Below are 22,142 nucleotides of genomic sequence, written 5' to 3'. Positions count from 1 at the left end.
AGAAGGGTAGAACTAATTAAGACTCAGTTGAGTCTTTTGTTGTAGATCAGTAGAGCTGAAATCACTGAAAATCAGGTTTAAGTATTAGGCCTGCTATGGGACAATGTCTCTCATGAGAGACTGCCCAGCCTGAACTAGCAGTGAGGCTCCCCCACTAACAGCTGAAATCACTGAAAGTTGTGTTAAGTGGTGGGACCTCAAGACATGCCAGCAGAACAGCTGGCGGAGTGAGCAAGGTGCCTTCTCTCCTCCTCTCCCACACCCTCAGGTTGGGAGATGAACTTGCACAAAAGCACCTCTGAATTCTGGGTCTCCACTGACCAAGGACAGCAACTGGTGAGAAGGGTATGGTGGAGGGAGAAGGCAGGGATATGTTAAAGGAACTTTTGTTCGTTGGATGTTCCCACAAGGTGAGAACCTGAGGCAAAGAACATTGCCCAATATGCTCTGGGGTGGCCAAAGCTGCAAGAGTAAATTCTAGAGAACCCAAAAAGCTCAAATTCAGCCAGGAAAAGGGCTACCACTGTAGTTTAGTGAAATATGGAATCTCAAATTTTCTTTTTCAACCACAATGCAGTGTGACAAATTAGTGGTCCCCGTGATTCCATGATGATGTACACCATTGCCATATATAACTTCATGGTGATAGCAAGGTTAGAACTCATTTCTCCCTCCTCCAAAAGGCATAGGCCTTTAGCACTTGAGCTTAAGACAAATCTCTCTTAGGAGCCTAGATCCCATGACAAATAATTGAGTTGTTCTGATTATCAGTATAGTCACTTCACAGAAGAGATTTGTGCAATCACAGGGATATGAATAGCCCAGATTAGGATTTTTTTTTAAAGGGAAGTGTAATGTGACACTACCTAGTTTTTTCCAGCTAAAGCAATGCATCTTCTCTTCTCATATTTGTGCACCGAGACTTTATTGGTTACATTAAGTGCCACATTTTGGTGGTTTGCACAGTCCCTGAGCAATGATTAAGTACATCTTTTTTAAAAAATGGAAATTGACTTTACACTTATGTTGATGTACACTTCAGTTGCCAAGAAAAGAGCAGTTTGGCTGAAGGAGCCAACAAAATCTGCTTAATAGCTGTTCATTGGCTACAACACATGGAGCTGATTGCCTACATAGTGTACTCCCTTAATCACTGAAAAAACATTTCAAAAATATTAACTGGTACAGTTGCTACACCCACACTTCGTGACTCAGACACACAGATGAGGCCCGAGAAGAGATTGAAGCTGTGTGGGCCACACAGATACATGCCAATACTTAGTCCAATAAAGTTGCCCTTTTGGCAATATGAAGGATAATCTTGGAGGAAGAGGATGACAGGATCTATCTAGTAGGTTCCACGTACTGCAATACAGCCAGTTATATAGGAGTACCTCCTCACTGGGTTCAAATTAAAGGCTGCAACACACACCCCTCTGTCTAATGTCAGTGATGTTGATTAAAGCAAATAATATTTAGTCCAGGAGTTGTGCTGTGCTGCTGCTAGAGAGGATTCTAAGAATAAGAAGTGTCCATTTGGTTTAGATGAATTTTCAGTCAGTCTTTTCTGAGAGCAGAGCTAAGGCAATCTGTTATCAGTCAGATGTGGTGCAGGCAGATGGTGATCAAACAGGAGCTGTAGCAAATGTAGTGCGGATGATAGACGTGCTGCTGCTGACGATGACGAATTTAATAGGCAGCAGATTTAAAACAGACAGAAGTATTTTTTCACACCACGCACAGTCACCCTGTGGAACTCTTTGCCAGAGAATGTTGTGAAGGCCAAGACTATAACAGGGTTCAAAAAAGAACTAGATAAATTCATGGAGGATAGGTCTATCAATGGCTATTAGCCAGGGTGGGCAGGGATGGTATCCCTAGCCTCTGTTTGCCAGAAGCTGGGAATGGGTGACGGGGAATGGATCACTTGATGATTACCTCTTCTGTTCTGTCCCTCTGGGGCACCTGGCATTGGCCACTGTCAGTAGACAGGATGCTGGGCTTGATGGACCTTTGGTCTGATCCAGTATGGCCATTCTTATGTTCTTATATGAATTTAGGCTTGCGAGTGACACTGGTGTTCCTGAAGCTGTAGTGGCAGGGTAGATAGCCAGCATTAGACATTCATGTTGTCTAATATATTTACATGTAGCATTTCTCCTTTTATTTATATTTTCTTTGGGCCAGAATCTGGCAACCTTTCTCTCACTAAATAGTACCCTTCTTCATGAGTAGTTTCATTGATTTCAGTGGGGCCACACTAGCGATAGAGTTGGTCCTGGGTGTTTTAATCATATTCAGCTTACCAGACAACAAGTGACAACTTTATAGCTACTTTCATCCAACAATCATAAAGTAATCCCAACACCTGATTACTAATTATGGGTCTGCTCCTGCTCCCATACAGTTCAGTGGCCAAAATTTACGTAGACTTCAGTGGTGCAGGATTGAGCTTGATATGCACAGGGACCATGTTACCCATTAAGCAACGTAGCCACATCTGGGGTAGAATGGGTCTTTTAAACACAGTACAACAATGCTATACAACAGTTCAGGGCAGGAATGTGAAAATCTTAATGCCATGATGTTGGTGCTAAGTCAAATTGGTTGGGAATTTTGTCAGAAAATGCTGATTCATGAAAACCAAAACTTTTGGTGGAAATGTATCAGTTTTGGCAAAACTGATACATCAGGAAGGCTTCTGAAGTCTAGGATGGAATTTCTGGTCAAAGTGAGAGAATGAGACCTCAGAACCTCCAAGTGTCAGGGCACTCACTCATCCCAGTGGAGTGCCCTAACCACCTAACCTAACCATTGGCTATTCTGGGATGTGTCTCCCTGCCAGTTTTTCATGAAAAAATTGGAAAGGTCTTGATTTCATCCAGAGAGAAAACAAACCAAAGGCCAAAACCTTTGAAATTTTGCATGAAATGGAATTCTTATTTTCTGGCTGGCCCTAGTGCTAGCAGTCTTCTAGAAACAGAACCAAGGCAAGACTGACAGAGTTTGGGCAAGGAATGTAAACCCCATGAGTGGTATCCAGCCCAGCTCTGCAGAGGTTCCTTACACAGCCACATGTAGGTGGAGCAAGAAGAAATAATGGTAGGTTAGGTGAGGAGAGAGTGCAGGGTCAGAGGATCTTCCCTTATATGGATTCTTCAATACTTTTCCCATGCGAAAGGGGTGGCAGAGTAGCTTCCGTGGAGCGGCTTTGCTGTCACTCTCGGTGTGTGAGAGAGCCTCTAAACAGGCCATAGACGATTTATTTATGCTGAGCACTGGGGAATGAATTAAGTAGAATGCAGGTACCCAAGTGGAATTTGGACAGGACACCATGACCGACAACACTTTCTGTTACAAAAAATGCCATCAGGACTTTAATCAGTGACACTTTGAAGGAGGAAGTCACAATGTCAAGCATCACTGATTAGCTAATTTTGTATTACTCCCAAAATTCTATTACATCACTCCAAGAATTATCAGTTAGGTGCAGTGATGGTCAAGGTGGGATAGTGCTCAAGATTGCAGCTGTCTGCTCTTGTTGTAGACAGGGTAGTTTCACATATTCATTGGGTACCTGGGATCAGCTGAGTATATGTATATGCACAGCTGAATATTAAAATACTGTAATGTATTGCCTCACATAATCTCTAAATGCACTCATTATTTTAAATTCCAGGCTAATTGCCAGCAAAGCTGCATACCGTATGTATGATTTAGTGTGTAGGTGTTTGCAGATATGGCTAATATTTTTAAAATCTTAATATATCTTTTGAAATTGGCAGTCTCAAATATGTTTTCTTAAGATGCGGGTTGTCTGCATTTCTAATACATCTGGTTTTGTTTGTACATCATTTCATAGGTCATGTTTAACCTAGTTCTGGGGAGCATGTGCCACACTACAGAGATTACGTAATGCGCATGGCTTATTATAGCTATGTAAATATTTCCCATATAGTAAAAAACTGGCATTTTCTGTTTTACAGTTACCAGTGAGACTCAAGGTGTATCTCAGGGTAGGTCTACCCTTATGGGGGTATGTAGAATACAGATACTGCATGCCCAGCTAGCACAGGTATAAATAGTGGAGTAGATGGTGAGGCACTGCTTAAGCGAGTAGAGCGCCTTACATGCCTGAACCCTAGGGTATGTACCCTACACAGCTCTCTACACATCTAAGCAGTGCATCCCACATCTTCACTACTACTTTTAGCAGTGTAGTGTTCCACGGCCTCTCTGCTGCTGGAAGCTTTCCCAGCCTCAGTGAAAGGCTCCGGTAGTGGGGAAAACCTCTGGCAGAGGAGAGGCAGCAGGGAAAGGCACCAGCAGCTCCCCACCGCAGAATCCTTTGCCACTGTCAGAGCCTTTCACTGATGCGAGTAGCTACATGTACCTTACACACCACCACAAGCATAGACAAGGTCTCAAGATATGCCTGTTTTTTATTTTCAGTTGATATCTATTGCCATTTTATCATCTCATTGTTTTACTCTTATTTATTACTATCATCATAGTGCTTAGGAGACCTAGTAATGGACCAGGACCCTGATGTGATAGGTGCTGTACGAACACAGAACAAAAATGTAGTCCATACCCCATTCATTCAAAAAGCTCTTTGGGGTAACTTACTGTTAGCCACTAAGAAAAAACTATTTTGAAACATGCACAAAGTCGGGAATTGAATATTACCCAGATGCACAGTTGCCAATAGCCCTGATGAATAACTTACCGATAATGATTTAATCAATGCGTTTAGCTTCTCTTTCTGTTTGTGAATTTCATTGATGAGACTGTGATATTTTATACTTTATTCTTTACTTGAAATTATTCTAGTGAGAATGATTTCAAGACCCTAGCTTATTTGTGAATAATTTGGTGTGAGTTTTCAATATTAAAATTTGAATCTGATTGGTCTGGATTTGACATTTGGTCATATGGCATATTTCTGTTCTCTGTCTGATTAACTGTATCTCTTAGAATTGGGTTTTTGGTGTATATATTCAGGATTTCAAATTCACTATCAGCAAATATTCAACAATATAGACTATTTTGTTGAGTGTTCCTGCCAGCAAACTCTTCCGCCAGAATATTTAAAGGAAGCCAACATAAAACAGGCACAAGCACAGTCAGTTAAAAATCTGAACCAATATTTGTAGAATTCTGAGAAAATCATGTGTTCAAGTTTTTTTCAGCCAATCAGATCACAGCTTTCATCCAAGTCATGTTGTTGGTATTAACTGCATCACCGAATAATCATATACTATGCGTTTATGATGTCACCAGAAGCATACAATATTTTATCCTTGTAAATTATTGCAGCCCATCCACACTATTGGCACTTTGGCACTATTTAAATCCCACTTGAACACTTAACATGGGATGCATATGATCTTCTGTGGGCTTCTCTGTACAGGGATGAACTTCACCCTATAAGACTGAAAGATTCCTATACAGTGAATCCTACAGCTCCACCTTTTCTGTATCCAGAAACAGTTTTATTTTCACCTGCATTTTGCCTTCCTGACTTTTAGATGCAACAGAGGCGCACACAGAATGTCACTGTGTTAACATGAGTTACTGCTTAGCTATTTACCCAGTTATTTTGCTTTGAAATTATTGGTGGCAGCACAGATCTGTTTCTCTCTGCTCTTGCCCAAGATTTATACATCTGCTCCTGGATTACATCCCACCCTCCATGTTCTAACCTGAAGCTGAGCATGGCCATAATTAAAAGTGGACAAGTGTGCCAAGCTCAAGGCAAGAGGTTAATGAGGAGATAGTTTTCATTTTAAATTTTTGTATGTTGAATCTTTATCAGAGGTTGAGTTTGTCTTCACTAGAGAGTTAACAGGAGGTATAGCTCAAATGTTCCTGTTAGCTCTACTCCAGTCCACACACCAAAGCTGTACCATCTGTGTGCCACTTGTGTGTGGTAGTGCTAATAATGAGGTGACTGGCATGATCAGGAATATAGGGCAGGCTTGGAGTGAATTTTCCTTGTCAGCCACCAGCACAACCTATCTATTATAGGGGCATAGGAGAGCTCTGTAGTAGTCCTCAATTGTTATGTCAGTCTTCCAGTGCTTTATCACAAAATCCTAGGCCACCCTGTACTGTGGTCTTTTCTTGCCATCTACCTATACCCCATTTCATGATGGGCAGTCACCTTCCGCTGCATATTGGCCTGCTTGGTATTCATTCCCCACATTTGCACTCAAGTTCCACCAGCAGCAGCTGTACTCATCCATCTCCAATACAGAGCTCTGTGGTGTGAGAACGTAACTAAGAAGTCATTGTATTTGTGTGCGGCCAGCTGGCTGGATGCCAATAGTTAGGTACTGGTAGATCTCTGGTGAGATGCTAATGGGGCCCACAATTGTGGGAGCAAGAAGCAAAATGCCAAGTTGTATGATGACATTTCAATGAAGCTGGCTGAGCATGGAATCCAATGAATTGGACCTCGATGTCAGGAGACAATTGAAAGGATTAAGATGCTCTTCCAGAAAGACAGGGACCATAGCTCCCAGTCTGGTCATTCCCCCAAGGATGCACCTGTAGTATGATGAGATGGATCATGTCATAGCAGTGCTCCAAGTACAGACCCCTATTTTACAAAGGGCAGTTTAAGGGCTCCAGGTAAGGCCTTGGGTCAGGTGGACAGCAGGAAACATACAGAGCTTGGGGTCAGTGAGTTGGAATGAGAGGAGCCAGTGACTTGTACTCCTGTGCCCAACCAGTTTCAACATGGCCCCAAGCAGGACCTATTCCAGGATGAGACAAAGGCAGTGGAATGGCTTAGGAGTAGCTGTTGTTTGTCATTGACATGCTTCCCCCCACCGCCTCAGACAGGCTACTTAATCCCTTCTCAGTCTCATGGAACTGGGGATGGGCAGCCTCCCCAGTCTTCATGGTGTCTTTCCGGGAGTAGACTTGCCCATTCAACCTCTGCATCTCTTCTGGTCCAAGAAATTTCTCCATGGGATCCTGCTGCTTTGACCCTTAAATATTAATAGTTAAATGCCTAGGCTCACTTGAGATTGGGTACGTCACAGCATCCCAGGCCCCAATTCTGCTGCCCTTATTCCACATTTGTTGACTTCAAAGGAACTACTTGTAGAATTGGGATCCCAAAGCATAAGGGGGCATAAAACTCTGGGGTGCTTTTTAATATTGAAAGCCCAGAGAAGCAAAAGAGTTAAGTTCTCAATGCTCTAGATCAGTGGTTTTCAACCTTTTTTTTTTCATTTGTGGACCCCTAAAATATTTCAAATGGAAGTGCAGACCCCTTTGGAAATCTTACATGTAGTCTACAGCCCCCCAGGGCTCTGCTGACCACAGGTTGAAAACCACTGCTTTAGATCAAGGAAGCAAGCCCAGTAGCCACCTTCATGCCCCCTTGATGGGGTGAGTAAGTGAATAAGGCTACTTCCAGAAAAAGCAGAGCAAGCCTACTGCTTCCAGACCTCTGGAGGTTAATCTATCTCAAATCATGATCTTGTCCAATCTCTCATGTTGATTCATGATGAACAGTGAAAGTAATTCATTCTGCACTATATTTGCCAGCATTATGCTTCAGCCAAGAAACATTTCTGGCTCTTAAGAGAGTGCTGTTTTAATACACATACACCCTTATATGTATATATAAGAGAGCCAAATTAACACTGGATTGGTCACTGATATCTTTAGGCTACATTTGGCTGTCAATTACACCACTGTAAATCCAAAATAACTCTTTGAATGTAATAGTTATTCTAGCATTACAATGGCATAACTGACAGCAAAATTCAGCACATTGTAAAAAACATATCCATCCTATTCACATATCCAAGACTTCCCTCCCTGCTGCTTGAACTTGCTTCATGCTTTTAAGAAAAACAATCCAGCATGTCAGGAAGGAAAAACCATGCTACCTCTCTTTATGGTATGATACATTAGCACTGTTTTATTTATAGTTAATCTATTCACCTTTTGAGCCTATAGAGATATGCATGTACCGTTATCCCCAGTAAATTCTTCCTGTGTGTGTGTCTAGTGCACATCGATGGAATAAGTAAATGAGCACACACCACGTTGTTTGGATGCATCTTCATTCTTTTCTGCTTTCTTTCCTAACCACCAAGCTAGAGCTTTAATGGACAAAGTTCTTTATTTTGGTCTGTTTTCCTATTGGAAAGGTATTTCTGCAGCAACTATTTTTAGAAGAATTTGTGGGAGGTAGTGAGTGAGCCACCTCTGTGAAGGGTTGACTCACCACAATTTTACTAATTGCCAGCCAAAAGCATCCTTCTCTTTGCAAGTTACAAAACTAAATTGCTGCAAAATAAAAACCCTGTAAATCTGAAAGTCGAGCAATGTAAATGGTCTCTCAGTGTTGAAACCATGAGGCATGGATGCACAGCTGATAAACAATGATGGACACAAATATGAAACTAATCCCAGCGTCTATATCTTCCCACGCCGTTTGCCCGTCCTGATTTCCCATTGCTTCTACCTATTTCATTATTACTTCTGCTCCATCTGCTTCCCTTTGAGTTTTTCCCCCTTTCTGTTCTGTAGCTTGATATTTCTTAAGTAAAAGGTGGCAAAGAGGCTAGTAATGGGTTACAGACTTTCAGTTCTAGGTCACTGACTTGAATCCAGATAGGTCAGTAATGACTGACAGTCATTACGACCTGATGGCAGTTTGGTGACCTCAGTGAAATGAGTTGATGGTCTCAGTCCATATCTGGCAGTCTCAGCAAAGAAACCAAGACCTCACGTATTGTCTGTGTATGGAGACTGAACTATCCTCTCCCACACACAGGTGGTGAGTCCAGGTCATGGTTGAGGCAGCTTGCACTGGCCTCTTCCTGACACCAGTATGCCATCAAATGGAAACACCTTTTACCTGCCACCTTTTGGACTATATTAAACTGTCAAACTCTTCTCATTGTTAAACCATGGTACAAGCAGGATGAAAACCAAGGCTAGACTTTCACACGTTTAAATGCTGCTGGTTTACAGCAAGATGGCCACCAACAGCAGGATTCTAAAAAGAAAGGTGATAACATTAAAAGCTTCCAAAAAAACACTTCCCAGTTTATCTGGGGTGACCAATACAATCCTCACTGTGTGACCCATTAGAAGTGATGAGTCCTGCAGAAAGGATGCCTTTCTCTTTTAAAAAGAAAATATGCATGACTCTTGCTGAAGCCTGCCTACACACTGTTAACATGCATTTCCAGTATCTAGAGAGCTCCTGATGCTTGCTCCCAGCTGTTTTGGTCTACTCCTACATTACTTGTGGGCTGACAGGGGCTAGGAGCCAGGTGGTCAGGAGAATGTCCCATAGCTGTGCCTCTTTACTGACATGGAGTGTTGGAGCTCTGTTTTTTGCTCAGACAATAATTTGTACATACTGTCTGCTGTAAGGGCAAAAGTTTCTCTGCCTCAGACTTGTGAACTTAAAATACTTGTAGGTCTTGTCTCTTAAAGGGCGTTGTAAGCAGCATATGGTAGCAGCAGTGTGTCTTGAACTAGGACGTGGGCAGTCAGGCCAGTTGTCAGAGCAGCGGCAATTGTGGCGAATGGTCAGAGCAGAGGATCAGAGACAGGAACCAGGAGTCAGAACCAGAGTCAGGAACTGAGCAGATCTGGAGTGGACTGGACAGGAGGGTAGGAGCAAAGCTGGAAACAAGGTAGGAGCAGAGCAAGAGCAAGGCAGACACAAGAGAGATCACAGCTGCAAGCATGAGCTTTAAGAAGCCAGAGAGCAGTTGTTGCTGTTGGGCTTAAGAGCAGGTTTGCTGACTTCCTCAGCCAGTCAGGAGGAGTGGTCAATCAGGGGAGGCCCTGCTGAGCTCATAGGCTGCATGGATACTGGGTAGGTGCAGCTGCAAGTCCTCGTTCCTGACACACTGGAACTTCATGAAACCAGGAAGGCACAACTCGCACGGCAACTGGCAAATATGCAGAGCATGCTGGAGGCACGTTTCTCTGCCAGAGCTGGGTGGATAATGAATATTCATCAAGTAATTTATTTGAAGGGGGGAAAAAGTCACACAATTTACTGAATAAATAGTTCCGTGAGTGTTCTCCCAGCTCTCTGCAGAGGAGAACAATGTACGTTGGACTAAAAAGATGCTCAAAGTAGGGTCACACTGTCAGATTTCAGTTATTTATTTTATTTTCTTTTGTACTCAAGAATACTGAAGTCGCTTTCTCAGTTGCAAAATCTTCCAGTTTAACTGAGAGCCTCACAATATTTGGTGTCTTTTCTTTTTAAGCCAGTTCCCCAAGTCAGGTGATTGAGAGTCTTGGCTTTGATTTTAAATATATAAATGTCTAGTCCTCCTGCCAGAGAAGAAAAGCTTGAAAATCAAATACCAAAGGCAAATAACCCTCTTCTTCCCAAAAGTCAATATATGTTTAAAAAAAAACCCTCATGATTTTTAAACTAATCTCAGAATTGGGGAGGGGCCTTACTCAAGAGTTCTGAACATCTGTGGTTGGCAGTGCTGATTTATATCAGATGAACCAGGATCTGGGTTTATTGTATGTAAAGCTCCAAGCCCCAATTAAGATGACTTCTAGTCCCAGAAAAATAAACTAAGCCATCTAGCAAATCCTTGAAATACCGGGCATAGGGATAATCCAACACAAATATTGGTGCTAATGGTTTAATATCAATTTAATTTTAATTATTAAAATTAAGGTTATCCAACAAACTTCCAAGTTCAACTTGTACCACCTGTCAGGAATAAAGAAGTAATATGGCAGTGTTTATGATACTGCGGAGGATTAGTAAGAGGAAAAATATACCATTTACCTGCTAGCTTCCCAACCTCCTATTACTTAGAGATACCTGAAAGTTTCCAGTCATATCTACTCATTTCTGTCCTGTCTCTCATCTGTCCCTCATTCCAAAAGATCTCTTTCATATGAAACTTAAATTTATCTGTGTCCTACACAAAATTGGCAGTGTTGCCTGTTTGTTAATGAGAGAGGCCAGATTCTTACAATGACACCATGACTACTGCCACTGGACTACATATAGAGTGAGTGCTACTCAACGTGAGGGAGGGTGGCAGTTTTGGATGCTTCTCTCCAGTGCAGAACAATGAGACTGAGGTTATAGAAAATGTTACATTTATTGAAAATCGAATTGCACAAAACCATCAGCTTTGTGGTCTATTATTTGTCCAGTGCCCCTCACTTTTGAAGTTTGTCCCACATTTGGACATTGGCAGGCTCAGAATAAGCCCTAGCAGCTGGGGTGGGGGGAAGGTAGTATGATGCCATAGGAAAGAGAATGCTCATAAAATCTGTGCAGTACATTTGTATTTATACCTTCTGTATCTATAAAATATGAGAATAGGCTTCAGAAGTTTATATTTAAGGAATTCTGCTATGTGGTTTGTTAGCTATCTGGTATTGGAAGAGAGCTTCTGTGGACTATGAAAATGCACTGAAAAGTTGATGTAGCAATTGGCAGCACTGAAAGAAAGAGACACAGACGAATGATAGGTAGGAATCCATGGATTTGATCCAGTACCCATTAAATTCCATGGGATTCTTTCTGTTGCTTCAATAGGCTTCAGATCAGGCCCTAAATGAGTTGTTTAGTGATAATTAAGCTATAGTACATAAAGATGTGGATGAATAGGAAGAGATTCAGTTGAATTGTCACTGTCTCCTTGTCAGATTCCTTTCACCAAATTTTCCATCTCTCTGGAGAAGATTTTCCACAGCCGTGAATGAAGTGAGGAGAACATCAAGCTAAGCAAAGGCCAGTGGAGTTATGTCCAATTTACAGATTAGATTGTTTTGAACACCTTTTCCAGGCCCTGAATCATATCCATAAGACTGACCTCATCCAAGAGCCAGCCCATTTGTTTACAATTACGCAAGAATGTTTCATAGTAGCTCTAAGAGAGACGCGGTGGGGTAATATCTTTCCTGGACCAACTTCTGCTGCTGAAAGAGACAAGCTTTTGAGCTTACACAGAGCTTTTCTTCAGGTCCGTCTTTACATTATAGCTCTGACAATAGTACGATTGGAAGGTACTATAGAAATGCTGGGAAGAATTACAAAGAATTAATATCATTAACAGAGCATTGTAACCCTATTTAATGCTGGGGTTGATACTCACTTTGGGGATTTTGGAAGTTACATTTCTTTGTATCTACTTCAATAGCATGAAAAACTCTCTATTCAAATTACATTCAAATATGTAGACAAACACAAGGAGAGTTCTTAAACAACCCTTATAAAAACCCATTAACAGGTCAAAGAGATTTGTTTAGAATTTAAGCTGTGTTCTGTAAAATCCCAAGAAATAGCAATAAGCAACTAATTCAAATTAATTAACCAGGATTCTATAACACTGGTACATATCATATATTTAAAATGTGCTGGGACTGTGTGATTTGCTACTTAACTCTTTTTCCAGGAAGCATTAAATATTCTTCCATAAATCTCTAAAGTAATTCATGAAAGCTGTATGTAAAAAATGAAAGAACAGCTTGCCTCAGTTTTTTATCAGACATTCAGAGGCTAAATCCTGAAGTCCTTGTTCAATTTTTACTCAGCCCTTGTTCAGGCAAAGCTCCTGTTTATTTCACTGGAGAGCTCTGAGGGAAAACCGAGGGCGCAACTGTGGCTTTGCCACGAGACCTGAGTCAGGGATAATACATAGCTGCACTGTCTCTGGAAAAGATCAGGAACCAAACTTTGACTCTGACTCGCAGTCTGGTGGTCCCTGGTAATGCTGGCCACATTTTTTTAAAGCAGATAATTTTTTGCTGAAAAATGCATTTTTCAGGGTTCAAAGCTATTTGTTGAATTTGGGACAAATTTGGAAAATAGCTTTGGTTAGAAAAGGAATGAAAGGAATCAAAATATTTTGTTTCAAATGTTTCACTTAAAAATATTTTGATTTGAAACAGAATTTCAATTTTAAATCTGGCCATGCTTTTTTAAATGTACAAAGAAGGGTGAAAAACACTGAAAATCAAAATGAAAAACTCAATATTCAATCAATGAGTAGATCAGAACATTTCAGTTGACGCAAAATGTATTTTAAAAAAATGTTTTGGGTTATCTCAAAACCATTACAGTTTCAAAATGTTTGGGGCTTTGTTTGTTTTTTTTGCTTCGTAGTTTTCTGATTCAAAGAAAAAATAGAAAAAATTGTTTTGATCAGGATCAAACTGGGATTTCTTTTTTTTTAAATTTTTCAGTTCAGCACCCAAACCAGAAAATCCATTTTTCACTCTGTCTGCTTCAGGGGTTAGTTTACACCACACCTATATCTGGTGCAGATTACTTTCCACTCTGTGCTGGCAAGTGAGTTGAGGGGAAGAGCCAAGGCATTGTTCTCTCTACCTGTCCATCAACTCCCCACCAGCTAAGCTAGAGGGGAAGAAGTGGGTCTGTTGAGGCTGTTTTCCATGCCATACTGCTACCTGTGATAGAGCAATTTACAATCTTTCCCTTAATATGGAATCCAAGATTTGGTCTAATAAATTTAAAGGTATCTGTAGCAAGGAGGTATGGCCTCCCTCAGAGGCAGAAGCGGAAGGAATGCCACAAGCTGCCTGATGGGCAGAGCTAGGAGGACCACCCCCCACACTCTGGAAGCAGAGGGGCGGGACAGGAAGGGGAAGTATAAAAGGCCGGCCCAGCAGCTCAGCTGGGAGGGAGCTGCCAAGGGAAGCAGATGCACAGAATCATAGAAGTGGAAGGGACCTCGAGTTCCCTGCACTCCAGGCAGGACTAAGTATTATCTAGACCATCCCTGACAGGTGTTTGTCCACTGCTCTTAAAAATCCTCAATGAGGGAGATTCCACAGCCTCCCTAGGCAATTTATTCCAGTGCTTAGCCATTCTGACAGTTAGGAAGTTTTTCCTAATGTCCAACCTAAACCACCCTTGCTGCAATTTAAGCCCATTGCTTCTTCCCTATCCTCAGAGGTTAGGCATCTTCCCTGCTGCTGCAGAAGGATGCCGAGGAGAACCGTGGCTGCCCCGGGGGCCTGCATGAGCCTCCAGAGAGCCCTGCAATTACCAACACTGAGGAGCTACTACCGCTACCCTTGACCATATATCCCGAGGAGACTGAGGATGACCACTGGACGCAGGTACCCCCGAGGGGAGAGTAGGAAGCAGCCCAGGGAAACCAGGCAACAGTCTGGTTGAGAGCTGGATGGAGACAAGTTCAGTATGTTGTGGGTGGACCCCCGCTGAGCCAGTGGAAGACCACTCCACCACTGTTAGGGCCCTGGGCTGGGACTCGGTGCAGTTGGGCGGGCCCGTGTCCCCCCTGCCAGCTGACTCCTGAGGTGGCAGTACTCCCCACTCCTTAGTTTGGGGGCCTGTACCCCGCAGTGATCTCCTACCTTAGCTCCATAGACTGTGCGTGGCACCCACCCCTGCCAGAACCCTGCTTAAAGGCAGGGTGAATGAACTGCTGCAGCTCTGCCTGATTGCAGGTCAGAGCCCACACTGTTTACAGTCCCGCCCTGCTTGAAGGCCTCTTGAGAACCACTAATTCCCCCCTTTTTTTCTTTGCTTGGAAAAGTCTATAGCAGACCAAACTGCGAGGAGGAGTGGCCTCCCTCAGAGGTGGAAGCGGAGGGATGGCCACGCCAGCTTACAGTATCCAACTGTTTATTACAGTATCCAATTGTTTATTACGGTAGCTTTCATCAATTACTTGTGAGATACATGGAAGGATATTTAATGCTTCCTGCTGATAAATTTAGATAGCAAATCAGACTTTCCACCACATTTGCAACATATATATGCAAGTGTTATGGAATTGCCATGCATCTGGATTAAGAATTTTTTAATACTGTGGTGGACAGCCAAAGTTATTTTTCCCAAAAAAATTAAAATAGCTATAATGAAGAAAGGCATAATAATCTAAGAGAATTAATTGGATTCTGCAGCAGACCATGACAAGTTGTCCAACACACATTCACAACGTCTGCTCTGCTTTTTCAAGTTAAAGCCACGGACTCTGCAATTTAGTGCTGCTTCTTGAGGTTGCAATTAAAGAGTATTAATGTTAGGAGGAAAATATATTAGCCAAAATCCTTGCTGGAGATGTGAGATCTGCTTTTTGGCACAAATCAATAACCAGAAAGCCCAAGGCAGATTGTTATCGGAGTATGGAGCTAATACCTATAAGAATAAAAGATAAGTGTTGCCCAGAGATTTCATTCCCTCCCTACAACCATGTGAAAAATGTAACCATTCAGTCCCCATGGAAATATTGGCCTCAGTTAGATGAAAATTTGGGTTTGCTTTTATTTAATTTACAGTAACAATCTTGAGGCAATAAAAACTGTGAACAGCTATGCATTTTTGTTGTTGTTGCAACAACAGCATTACCTTTAAGGACTCAAACTTGGGACAGGAATCATCACTTGTTGTCATTTGTGCAACACCCAACAGGGCTAGGCCCTAATCTTGTTTGAGTCCTGTGGGAGCAGCTGCAATATGAATGATTAATAATTAAGGTGTTCTGGCAAAGCTAAGTCATTAATGGTACATCGTGGCCATAATAATTATCATCTTCTGGCAATGGCTGAGGATCATGTGTCCCAGATGATTTGGTCATCTGTTTTCAACACCATTGCTGAGTTACTTCTTGATTCACATGGAGTTTTAGCAGGGATAAAAAGAGTTACTGTTGAGTGTCTCTGTTCCTTTCTTTTTGAGAGCTCCCAGAAGGTAGGATAGGGCACTTGCTCATCTTCCTCAAAGGCTCTTGTATGCTGGGTTCTACAGAGATCCATTGTGTGACACCTGTTATTCAATGGGGACGTGAGGCCATTCGGAGGGCTAGTGAGATGTGGGTTGTGGTGTCTTCAGCATGCAGATTACACATTTTTTTTCGTCTCTTTCATCTGAGCTTGTCTGTGTGGTTGAGCAATTTTACCCAGTGCCTAACAGAGATGGCATTTGGATGAAGTGTAGCTGGCTGAGACAAGGTTGAAGCCATTTAAGTAATTTAGAACTTATTACAGTTGATTTGATTGGGAAGTTTGTCCACCATTTGTGATACAGGTTCACAACTTGGTGGTCTTCTTGGATTCCCCACACATCCAGCCTAATGCTTCTGAATGACCAGATAAAGGAACAACTGTGGCCAGGCATGTATGTTTTCATTTGTATTTGGATAGAAGATTGTGAACTTTTCTTTTGGATCTGTCACCTTGAAACAGACTTCTGGTAATGTTCCCTAGATAAGGCTGCATCTGAAGACGATTCAGAAATAGCAACTAGTGCAAAAAATGATGGTCCTCTTATTTTGGTCCTCTTATACCTGTGCTCCATGATCCGCACTGGCTAAAAACTCATTTCCAAGTCCAATAATAACAATAAAGCCAAGCCTGTATGTCACATGTTTCATCAGTAGATTGCAAAGCAGAGATGCATCCTCATTTTACAAGTGGTGAAACAACTGCCAAGGTCACCCAGCAGGCCACGGGATGAACTGGGAATAGAACCCTAGTCTTGAGAGTCTTAGTTCAGCATGCTTGCTAGTTTGCCACACTGTCAAGGTATTGTGTTATATCTTTAAAGTCCTGGGTAATTTTGATCCTGACAACCTGAGAGACCTTCTTTCCTTTTGTGTAGTATCTCGGCAGTTAAGATTCAACTGAGGAGCTTGAATTAGCTGTCTCTTGGTTTAAGTAAAATTAAGCTGCTGGCAGTGGCTCCTCAGTAAAGGGCCCTTGAGGCCAGAACTTGCATCTTCCATTGATCCAACAGAACCCAAATCTGTTGACTTTTAGGGTATGCAGCAAAGACTTTCCCTGGCTTTTGAGAAATGGTGATAGGGAGAATGTAAATGTATTAAAGGAGCAGTATTTGTTCATCCTGAAATAGAGAAACAGACATCCCTGAGGACATTCACATACTATTATTTGGATTATTTTGTATGATTTTTTGTCATGATTTGGTGCAAATGTGCCCAGGGTGGACAGATTAGCACATTATTTAGAAATGCAAATAGAGTAGCCACAATGCCTGTCTCTGACCACCACCACCATCAACAATACACTTAAACAGTGGAGGTCCATAGCACTGAATGTCCATTACCACACTGCACAGCTTTATTCCAGGAGCCTAAGAGCTCCATAGAGCTATTGCTGATTTGGTGGAGCCAGGTTAATTGTCAGTGGCTGCGTGACTGCTGCCAGACTGTGACTCGGCAGTGTCCCCTCCTGACTTCAGGTCTGGTCTACAGGGCTTAATATGTGGGGACTTTGCTCCTGAGGCCAAAAAGGGCCAGCAGGCGGTGGCCAGTAATGGCTTCAATCCTCTCAATGATACAGTTCTCAGTGATATAGCCCTATTACTGATAAAATCAAACAATCTTATACTAAGTAGTTGCTGCTGCCTCCAACCTCCTGGTGTCTTGTGAAACATGGACGCTGCTTAAACTTTTATAGAAGAGGATCAAAGTATGCAGGCTTGATAAATCTGTACTTTTGTATATAGTTTCACCTTCTTTTGGCTCCAGACTCTACGCAGATCCTTCATGGCTGAGGCTGCTAAATCAGTTCTCCTTAGGAAGTCTGTCTGGCTGCACCTGTTTGATGACAGCATACTGCCTAGATAGAGGAAGTCATCCACTATTTCCATGGTTTGTCTGGAAGCACAGATGTCTTGTATCACAATTTTTGTGGCAGTGCTTTGTTTTTGCCCAAGAAACCCTTAGCCCAAGGGCAGCTGACTTGTGCTGGAAGCTCTCTAGTTGAGCTTTGAGAATATTTTTTTGCATCCCGACCAAGGAGGGCAACATCATCCGCATACTCCAGGTTGGTAACAGAGGTTGAACTGACAGTTAGATCCATGTTTGTGGAGATATATTCAAGGAGCCAATCCACTGCACAGCAGAACAGGGCTTGGGCCAAGCCATATCCTTGCTTCACCCCAGATCTAGAATGAAACCTGTCAAACCTATGGGTCCCCCAATGCAACCTTGCCCCTGAGTCATTATTTAGATCATGAATTAGCCTCAGGAGGATGTGCAGAATGCTGATGCCTCATGGGGCCTTTCACAAGACAGCACTATGGACAGAGTCGAAGGCTGCCTTTAGGTCTAAGTTTGCTGCTCTCAAAGGCTGGTTAAATTCATGTACAACGAGGTGTAGCAAATCAAAATTAGGATGCGGTGAATTATTCTAATACTTAGGGATACAGGATGCCTCCAAGGATCAGATCTGATTCTGAAAAGACCAGAGGACTCACAACCCCCATGACTTGAAGGTGTACAGCACGCTCAGACTGAGGCCATTAATTAGCACTTTGTAGGGAGCACAGCTCACACATGACGTGTCAGAGTGAAAATGAACATTTGGTTTAGACAGACATGTTAACTGAGCAGCAGAAATCAGGCTCTCACACATGGACAGCAGAAGTCCTCTGGCTAGAAACAGTTACCCTTCCCTCCCCACACTCCTCCAATGGTTACCTCAGTATAAGGTGCATTATAATAGGATTTCTGAGGAAATGCTTGTGTTGAAAAGGTTAGATAACCACAGAATATTTGAGTTTTGAATATGTCCAGTCAGTGATGACCTAAAATTGCGATCCTCTGGTAGCTGACTGGCAACCTATATAAAATGAGTTGGTAGTCCATGTGCAATTCATATTGCAAAGGTGTTCACGTCCTAGATAACACTGATGCTAATTGGTATGCTTTTTATAGGGTGTCTCAGCATAGAATCCAAGGATTGAATGAGTCTGTAGAATATACAGACCCTCATCCCAATAGATCAGAGTTGAGGCCTACAGATGGGGCAGTGTGGAGAAAGCTGCATTTCCTGCATCTTTTTGAGGATAAAGGATTTAATTTTCTATGGCTTTGAATTGCACCTTTCATAAGCACCATAATTTTAAAAAATCAGAGTTAAAAAAAAAAAGCAACAGCGTCCAAACATATCCCAATCCTACATCACATTTAGTATTTTCTATTTGTTTAGCAAGTTAGGCTCTCATCCTTCAATGGGATCTGATACAGCAGATTCCAAAATTCCACACAAGGAAAAAAAAAAAAAAAGCTACCTTATTGGAAGCTGCCTGATTCTTTAGCATCACAACAGCAAGTTGTAAATGATGTCTGAAAGAAACATATCCCTGTCCGCCTAATCCCCAGAGAGCTACAGGCAGCACTTGACAGTCACTGCAGTGCGGTGCTATATCAGTGTAATATTTCACTCAGACATTTTCAGCAAAGCCCAGCAAGTCAAGAGATTAACCACAACCACAAAAAAGGTGGCCAGAAAAGACAATATCTCCCCAAAAGAGCTAGTCTGTGAGCGTGTGTAATTCTGTGGGAAAGTTAATGAGAGAAAAGAAATGGAGGTGTCATTTGATTCACAAAAATTTACAGAATTATAATTTCACTGTTGTCACCCTCTTCAGTGTGGCTGGATGGACTCATTTGCCCCCTAACCTCCCAGCTTCAGGTCCTCCAGTTGGTAGAAATTTTGATAATATAGTGCCTCAGAAAGGGGTCATGCTGGGTATCATTTGAAAGTCATTTTGCCTGCAAACACAATGGTACCAAACATGACAAACCTAGAACAATTATATACATATTTATTTTAGAAATATTTTTTAAAATAGACATTTTTGAAATTCTATTTAAACACAGGCATGTCAAACATGCAGCCCTCACAGAGTTAAATTGTGGCCCTCAACAGACAGTGCTGTTGTCAGTTAATGCTCAGAACATGATACCTGTGTGATACTGTATGGAATATGAGTGACCATTTATAATATTACCGATTCCAATATTATAAAATTGCAGTGAATCTTATATAAAATATGCCATGTAAGGTATCAGTGGAAAAGTTATGATTCGCTAAATATGATCATGTTTATATGTATGTATCCTCTTTGTACTGTGAGTAATAAATATGTATGGTATATCTGTATTTCAAACTTGCGCTGTGTATCTGGGTGACATCCCCAGACAGATCATCATCTGCACTAAACCTGCTCCTGCTTGATGGCCCATCAAGGAAATCAGCTATACAATGAACCCAATGAGAGAAGCCAGGGTCTACACCTAGGAGGCAGCAGGACATGCAGGGACATGCCTGTGGACAGGGACTCCCAAGTACTTTTTTCCATGCCCGTGTGCTCTGAGCTTGTCTTTGGGACAGAGGATGTACAAGCCACATGGCAAAGGATATAAAATGGCAGCTGCATCTTCTCCATTTTTGTCTTCAGTTCTGCTTCTTACCTCTGGAGGATGGTTCCAGAGGGAATCTACAAGCCAGCAAACTCACCAATGCAGCTAAGAACCTGATATGTGGACTCTGAAGTCTTATGTAAGTATCTGATTGCTTTGACCATATAACAATTCTCTTCTTGTTCTTTTCTTTTAATAATAAACCTTTAGCTTTTGATATTAAGGGCTGGCTGGCAGCCTGGTATTCTGGGTAAGATCCAAACTAATAGTGATCTGGCAATGTGGCTGGCCCTTTGGGGATCAGAAGAACACTTTTTGTCTAGTGAGTAGAGGTTTTTAATAATTCCTCACCTTACTGCATCTATTTGCTGAGTGGGAGCCAGAGAACTGGAACGCAATAAAGGGGGCTGTGTGATTTCTTTTTTTAGCTTTTGGATAACCAGGGTGATGGGATCAAAAGCACAGTTTGATTAATCTAACAGTGTTAACCACTAGTTTTCGGAGATTCTGCTCTTCTTTTTGCAGTCTGCCCTCATCTTTGCATTTTCAGTGTGGGCTACCTTACGTACCTTGGGTCACCACCTGATTGATTTTATTTTAATGTTAGCGATTACTATACATGGAAGAAGTGTTTCAACTTTATTTGCAGTCATCGGCAAAAAAGTCGTTCGGTGGTATTTATTATCAGCTTTGCTCATTATTCCAAAAGAGTGTTAACAAGGCACTGGTTAAGATGTCAGTATCCAGTTAGAAATTACTGGACTCCATCTGCAAACAGTATGCACATAGTTACATAACATAATTAATTCCAATCCCAAAATAATTGATGCAGCAATACATGAAGATGGTTGAGTTTTTGCTGCTCTTTATTTGATCTGTCAGGATTGCTAATTGGAATTTGCACCTCTCAGCACTGAATGACTTCGAGAAATATGCATTTGCTTTAGATTTAACCAACAATTCTGAAATGATTGCCTGGTACCATGCTGAAATAAGATGTGTAGAAAAAAGTCTGACCCTGGCACATGGGAGGAATTTCTAAAAGGAAACTGGGTTGTTAAAAGATTGCCAGTTGACTTCTGTGCACTTGGTTCAGATGAACCCTGGAACAGGAAAACAGAGCACTAAGAGTCATTGGGGGATTGGTGGGCATAACACAACATCCACACCAGAATTCCATTAAATTTCAAATGAAACATGGCTGGGGATGACTTCCTCAAAAGTAACTAAGCACCATCTAGACTCATTAGGTGCTGTTAAATGCCGAGAAGGGGCAATTTTAAAGCTATAGGATGAGCTTACTGGCAACCCATTCAAGTATGATGGACCAGAGCTAATTAATATAATGATGAAAGCAGTCTTCAGTGACGAGATGCTAAAGATATCAGTCCAATGGATATTATGGGTCGTGACTTGTATGAAGCCTTCAAAATCCATCACTGTATAGGCTCCAATGAAGAACAGACTAAAACTTTGCTCGAAAGCAAAGAAGAAAGTGAGAATGAATGAATGGCAGAGCTAACAGAGCTGAATGAATGTAACAGAGCTAACCACAGACAGGCCATTGTTTGCTTGTCTCCTGGTCATGTCCAGATCTCAACATGATGTTGATCTACATGAGACTTTGGGAAAGTACGAGTTCTCTGTGGTATCATGATCAATGTTTGAATGTGTCAGAACAATATATATGTGCCAGGTGACAAGCAAAACTAATACACATCTTGCATGGTCTTCCTAAGCCAGCACCTATTGACAATGTGGCCAGTACCCTATGCCAGCAAAGGCCTTTCAATGTAAAAATCATAGATGGTATGGCTGAGGTGCAAGCTCTCGCCAAATCAGAAATTGTTAACACCTGCTGCAATTTGGCTAAACACTTCATTCTGAGGCTGCCAAGAAAATACTGGACCGATGATGAAGTCCACTTTGTGTTTGACATGTGTG

The sequence above is a fragment of the Natator depressus genome, chromosome 3, assembly GCF_965152275.1.
Source record: "Natator depressus isolate rNatDep1 chromosome 3, rNatDep2.hap1, whole genome shotgun sequence".
Lineage (NCBI taxonomy): Eukaryota > Metazoa > Chordata > Testudines > Cheloniidae > Natator > Natator depressus.
Note: the sequence above shows the minus strand (reverse complement) of the source record.